Source organism: Entelurus aequoreus, linkage group LG15, assembly GCF_033978785.1.
Source record: "Entelurus aequoreus isolate RoL-2023_Sb linkage group LG15, RoL_Eaeq_v1.1, whole genome shotgun sequence".
Classification (NCBI taxonomy): domain Eukaryota; kingdom Metazoa; phylum Chordata; class Actinopteri; order Syngnathiformes; family Syngnathidae; genus Entelurus; species Entelurus aequoreus.
This window is the reverse complement of record NC_084745.1, coordinates 24,325,062-24,332,576: the sequence shown is the minus strand read 5'-3', so window position 1 is coordinate 24,332,576 and position 7,515 is coordinate 24,325,062. Positions and strand designations below refer to the sequence as shown.

At 41.7% G+C, this 7,515-nt stretch overlaps 1 long non-coding RNA gene across 1 annotated transcript; it reads right to left on the bottom strand.

The window, feature by feature from the left end:
• Positions 1-322: 322 nt before the first annotated feature.
• Positions 323-6,908, bottom strand: LOC133630416 (uncharacterized). Its single transcript, XR_009821251.1, has 4 exons — positions 4,892-6,908; positions 4,721-4,789; positions 4,544-4,631; positions 323-550 (listed from the first exon to the last, which is right to left on the bottom strand). It is a non-coding gene; the product is annotated as an uncharacterized LOC133630416 (long non-coding RNA).
• Between the last annotated feature and the right edge of the window lie 607 nt (positions 6,909-7,515).

Sequence of the window (7,515 nt, the reverse complement as noted above, 5' to 3'; positions counted from 1 at the left end):
CACACACACACACACACACACACACACACACACACACACACACACACACACATGCACACACACACACGTAATGGTTATCATTTGGAATGGGGACCAAGTTTTTGATCATCACTTGTGGAGACAAGGGAAAAAATATATTAGTTTTAACTAAGGATGGATACCATACAGAATTATAGTACTATTAATGCCAGGATAACACATGTTTCACTTTTCAAGAAAACTCATTTAAACTTTCATTTTTACTTTTTATTTTGAACAACATTGAACATAAAGAACATTAAAAAACTGTTATACTTAACCAGTCTTGGTGATTACCTCTTAATCTACTATGTTATCTGAAATCTCCTTTTGTAGGCCGTAATGCGGTTGTACACATAGAACTTCAATGCTTGCCATTCCCGGTTTTGGAGAGCTTCCAGTTCGGCCCTCAAACATTTTAAACAGTCACTCTTTGCTGGTACAATACCAGAAGGGATGAATCGCTTCATGTGCTTCTCGACAGCCTTCACCTCTTTCTGTGTCCAGGGTCGCCTTTTCTGGGCAGCTTTACCTGCAAGTGACCATACAAAATATGTGTATGAAAATAAAAGAAATAAAGGAAGATTAAGAAATGAAGTTATACATTTGTTTGCTATAATGTGTTTAACCCACAGAGAACAATGCATTAGAGATGCGCGGATAGGCAATTATTTCATCCGCAACCGCATCACAAAAGTCGTCATCCACTCGCCATCCACCCGAACTAAAATTTTATCAAAACCACAACCGCCCGCCACCCGCCACCCACCCGTTGTTATTTATCTAATATAGACGATGCAAGGCATTAGTGAGGTTAGAAAGCTTTTGCTTGTTAAAGAAAGGAGACTGATCCAATGCAGCAGAGACATTCAATGCGTGCCACGCATTAATATCTGTCCCCCCATTTACTTCCGTGGTCATGTTTCCTCTTACGTCATTGACAGCGATCGATAGCACTTCGGCTTTGACTGCCCGTCGCTGGAAGGATACTTCGTCTTTGACAGCTGCTGGAATCTGAAGAAATCGATTATTGTTTTTTTTTTTTGTACAAGCGCGAAACAGGACAGTCGTGTGCGGGTTAAGGACCCCCGGCAACTTTGTGACTTTATTGGACGCAGCCCCGGAAGTAAATGGGCATTTGGCGTGACAGCTGCAGCAGTGCCTGATGAATAATTGCCTGTTTCAAAGAGTGCTGCTCGTTTTTCGTATGTGGGTAACAACATTTAACTATGTATTTTTTTTTTTCTGAATTCCGAATTGGTTCAACCGCCACCCGCCCAAATCTATTTAAAATACATTTTTTTCGTCATGCATCCGCCCGACCCACGGATTATCCGCGAACTCCGCGGTTGTGTCCGCAAACCGCGCATCTCTTTTTTATTTTTTTATTTTTTATAATGTCCTGCCCAGCTTCTCGGGCAAATCATATAGCAGATGTAGATGCCCATATCGGCTGTTCAGATTTACTTTACAAAAGAGAAGTGTAGGATACTTCTCTTGTTGCCTTACTTGTATTTTGACTTTATTAAATGTATTTATATTATCATTTGGTGCAGCCCGGCCGGAGCAGGAGGGGTTAGAAAGAGAGAAAAAGGAAGACAGAGGGGGGAATTGTGGGGACAAGAGGGGGATTAGACAGAGAGACAAAAACAACAACAGCAAACACAACAACAACAACAACAACAGAGCAACATCAGCAAATACGACATGTACAAATATGATGGTAGAAGTAATAGCAAATAAGCAGTTAGCGAAAATAAAAATACAGAAATGACAATGAGTATTATTACACTAAAAATGGAGCAATATGAATACCAATAGAAATAGTGCTATTGATAATAAACAATATCAATACTTTACCTTTATTATCAACAATACAATTGTTCAAATGCAACAATACATATACGTAATGATAACTTGAGATACGAAAGAATGCAGAAAAATGGAGGGGAAGAAAGAGAAGCAACCTACATTAACCTTGTAGATTGTTATAGTAACAATAGGTTAAGCTTTGTCAGTGTGCCATGTGTTATACCCAGTTTACCCTAGGGCAACAACGTTAATATATGTTTGATGAAACATGATTATGTGCATGAGTGCATATGTACTTGTATATGTACAGTATGTGTATATGTGTGCTTGTACAGTGAATGTATATGTACAATATGTGTATATGTGTGTACAGCGAATGTATATGTACAGTATGTGTATACAGTATGTGTGTTTGTACAGTGAGTGTATATGTACAGTATGTGTATATGTGTGTTTGTACAGTGAATGTATATGTACAGTATATGTATGTGTGTGTTTGTACAGTGAATGTATATGTGTAATATGTGTATGTGTGTGTTTGTACAGTGAGTGTATATGTACAGTACGTGTATATGTATTTTTTTTACAGTGAATGTATATGTACAGTATGTGTATACAGTATGTTTGTATAATGAATGTGCGTGTGGATGTACGAACTTTGAGTGTGTAAATATGTACTGTATTTATTTGTATATGTATGTGGGAGCGTAGGTACCTATGTATGTCTGTATGTATGTGTGTGAGTATATGTGAATTTGCATGTACAATACATTTGACTCCCAGTGTGTGCGGGAGCCAGAGTACGGCCCCAGCCTCCCCGAGAGCCCATCCCACAAACAGTAGGTGTGGTGCCCAGGGAACCAGGGGCCACCGTCCCCACGCAGCCAAGCCGGACAGCGACAGGAACCCCAGAGCCTGGCCCACCGCGCCGCCCACAAGGGCCAGCAGCAGGCCGCAGACAGACGCACCCGGCAGAAGACAAGGCACGAGAAAAGCAGGGGGCAGCCAGACCCCAAGCCAGCGAGAGACCACACCCCACACGGACAGAAAGGCGGGACGCCCCGCCCGAGGGGCCCGGAGACCCCCCGCAGCCGGACGGGAAGACCGCCCCCGCCCCACCGGCAACAGGGCCCCCACGAGCCCTCCCCCACCCCCGGAGAGCGCCACAGGACCACCCAGCACAGGGCCACAGGAACCACCCACCCCACCCGCAGGGACCCCAACGATGGAGATGGAACAACCAGCAACCACTCCGCCGAGTCCCCCCCCTGAGGTAGGGGAATAAATAAATAAAATAAATACATACATAATAATAATAATAATAATATTAATAAAATATATTAAAAAAAATAAGAATAAATAAATAATTAAATCTATTTATAAAAAAAAAAAAAAATAATAATAATTAAAAGAAGATCACAGACATGCTGACACACAAGGTCGCTACCCCAACAACTGGCCGACTCGCAGCACCTCGGAATACCCTGCAGCACCAAGCTACCACAGTAGACGCAGGGACCAGACCCAGCAGGCCCCAACCAAGACGGGCACCCGGAAGGGATGGACGGTGGGACCCAGGAGCTCCAGACACGCAGTCCGGATGCAGTAGCCTGAGGCGCCGACCCCCACCCGACAGGCAGGCCCAGAACGTACCCCCAGAAATATACATACATATATATATACATACACATAAACATACACATGTAGACATACACACACATACACATGCATACACATACACATATATATACATACATACATACACACACACACATACACATACATATACACAGTTTGTCAGCCCCGACAACCACCACGCGCGCGCGCTGCCACCAGTCACAACATCAGCCACCCCCCTGCACCAGACCCAGCAGCCACGGGCGCCCACACCACAAACAAACGGCAGCAGAAACAGCAGCCACAACACCCCCAGACAGCCAGCACCACCCAATCAAATCAAAGCGATCAAAAAAAAAAAAAAAAAAACGCGACCGGCAACCACACGCCAACAGGATCACAGAGACCAGCCGGCGCCAGCCCGCCAGCAAGCCCAAACGCCAACACGCAAACAAGAGACACCAACACCCCCCCCCCCCCCCCCACCAAAAGACCCCACCACCCCAACCCAAACCCGCATAAACACACCCCCGCCCAAACAACCGAGACACAGTATCCAGACCAGACACGGGCGCCGCGCCGCCACCACATCAAGTCGCCAACAGAGACCCCACAGCGCAAAGTCGGGCCACACGGGCACGGACCCCACCCAACAGGAAGCGAGACCAGCGCGACGCCACACACAAATAAATAATAAGATTAAACAAAAACAATAATAATTTAAAAATAATAATAATAATAATAAAATAAAATACAAATTAAATTAAATTAAAAATAACAAATACAAATAATTAAATTAAATAAAGTAAGTAAATAATAAAAATTATTAAAAAAAATAAAAAAATAAAATAAAATAAAATTTAAAAAAAATAAATAAATAAAATATATATATATATATATATATATTTTTTTTTTTAAATTTTTTAATTAAATTTTTTTTTATATATATATATATATATATATATATATATATATATATATACATATACATACAACCGCGCATCTCTACAATGCATACATATGCATTTGCATTATTTGTGAGAAAACAAAGACTGATACAACTTTACTAAAAAAACAGTTTATGTATATAGTGTACCTTTGGAAGAATGTGTCACTGCACAATGTCCTGAAGATCCATCCTTTTTTTTTGAAAGTTGTGTCAGTGGTTGGAAAGGCTACATCTTCTGTGGGTTCAATGTAAAAAACATTCAGTGTCATGCTTACCATAGGCCACATTTAATAAACCACAAATATGAGTATTGACTTTACAAACCATTATCAGGGAATGAATAGTGTTTGTCCTCTCTGGTAAGATATTCCTCTTCAGTTTGCACAACACTTTCTGTTATAGACAAAACATGTTAAGCTTATAATTGAGTTCAAACCAAACAAAAGGATGGAAAAAAAATTACAGACAAAGGAAACAACAAAGATGACAACATACCATTGGAAGAATGTCCTGATGATCCATCACTTTCTATTGAAAGTTGTGTCAGTCTGTTGGGGGGCGGGATTTGTTCATACTCAGTGGTTGGAAAGATCACCTCTTCTTTGTGTTCAATGTAATAAACATTCAGTGTCATGCTTACCATAGGCCACATTTAATAAACCACAAATATGAGTATTGACTTTACATACCATTGTCAGGGAATTAATAGTGTTCATCCTCTCTGGTAAGATCTTCCTCTTCAGTTTCCAAAACACATTATGTGGTACACATAACATGTTAAGCTTATAAATGAGTTCAAACCCAAAAAAAAGGATGGAAAAAAAATTGCAGACAAAGGAAACAACAAAGATAACAACTTACCATTTGGAGCAATTGTAATTTCATCTAAGTTCTTTCCATGGAACTCTGATAGTCGACCTTGCTCGAGTGCCATCAAAACTTTGCTGATTTTTGCCAGCTGCAGTGTCTTTTCAGGGAATCTATAGAACTTGTGATGGATTCTAATATCATGGCCAAGAAAGTTGGCCAGCTGGTCCACTCTGTGTCTGTCATGTTTAGCATAGTTGAAAGCGTGGATCTGTGTCAAACATACTTTTGTCAGGTCTGACCAGGACTTTGCGGAATAATTTTCAGTTAGCGCACTGCTGCACTCATCATGCATTTGACTGAGAAACTGATGCATTTTTTGAACATCCTCAGTGAAGGGCATAAGTTGTGGTACATTCCACTTTTCTTCGGCTATGTTCCTCAGGGCTGTTGCAGAGATGAACCTGTTCCACTTCTCACGATGGACATCTTGGAACTGAGTGGCATTCCTTACCAACTCTTCATTGTTGTTTATCAAACCTTGTGCTTTCAAGAGTTTGCTGACTTTAACCAGGGAATTCCCAAGTTTAGTTGCCAGTGATGGAATGCAGAATTTGTTAGTGTCACTATCATAGCCACAAGTACATTTGACAGCTTTGACCATCTCCAAGTAGTTCTTAAGAGTCACAAAATCCTCCATTTTTTTCAAGGTAGTTACTCTCCTGGCATTATGAATCAGTCTTCCTAATTACCTCATCTTTTCTCTGACACATTGTTGATTTTTTGCTGACATACAACTTTTGTTTAAAAGGTGCTGCCCAACATCTGTGATGACATGGTCATCTTTTATTATTTCTGTGATTGGATCAGGAATCATGACACGTATTACTCCCCACAGTTGTTTGGACACACTTGAAGGCACAGGCCCAGTATATGTGCACATGGCCTGGACACGGTAACTTTGAAAACAGAGTGACGTCCCCAATAAGTAAGCATTGCCAGAACACACACTCACACACACACACACACACACACACACACACACACACACACACACACACACACACACACACACACACACACACACACACACAGTGATGGGCAAGCTACTTGGAAAATGCAGTAAGCTAAGCTACACGTTACTCTCGATTAAATGTAGCTAAGCTACAGGGGAAGCTATCCCTGGGGAATTGTAGCAAGCTAGACTCCAAGCTATACGGCAAAAGTAGCTTGCTACATCAAATGGCTTTTCTATTTATGTTCCCACATGTATAATATCAATAATATTGTAACTGAGAGTGTACACATGGACACAATAACAGTCCATTACCATTAACTATGTCACGGTGTGGTGAGCGTTGCTTGCAGCATGACCCCAAGGATGCAGAGAATGGCAGGCAGAGTGCAAGAAAAAAAACAAAAAAAAAAACAGTTTATTACTCACAAGGAAGCATGGAACCAAAACAGCACACAAACCATCAGTCTCAAGCAGAAGAATGATCCAGATCTGATGTAGGGATCCAGGAGGAACTAATTAAGGGATGAATGGGTGTGCTGACAAGACATGGAACAGAAAGTAAAGGTTCTGCAAAACACAGAAACTAAACAGGAAACACTGACAAAACAAGAGCACCAGGACAGGAAGTGATTATACACACAGTGTTAGAATAATTGTATATAAGTTATCACACAACTTGTTTTATCATTAGTTCAGGCTGCCCTGCGAGAAGACAGAAGCTGTCTTTGTCCTTATCAAGCAAAAGGCCTGCCGCTTGTAAACCTCCACTGTGCGCGATGGGATGCAACGTGGAGGTGTCGGTCTCCCTGATCTATTGGACAGACACAGGAAGACCTTGTCATGACCCGAGATCTACAAAGCAGAGAGGGAGCAGACCTGACCTCGCTCTGGGCACCTTTTCTTTGAACTGTTTATGACCGAGTGCAACAGCTGTTTATGACCACCTCCCCTTAGGAGCAGCTGCATAATGTAATGTAATGATATGTAATCAGAAAAGGCCCAAATAAAAGAGGATGTGTGGAACTCCCTCGTCAGAGCGGTGTGGTAACGCTGTGACGAGGGTGCAGGCACACAGGCGCTCTCCTCATGAGCTAAATTGAATCCTGCCTCTGTTTGATTTCCTTTGCTTCTTGTCTTGTCTAATAGATGTCATCAGTGTTTGAACATGACACATAGGAAAACCCAAACATAACCAAACTGTCAGTAACACTTCTGACAGTAGCCCCCTTTCCTTTAACGGATTCCAGACGTTAAGTTTAACAAAACGTCTAAAACCAAGGGAGAAGGAGGGACG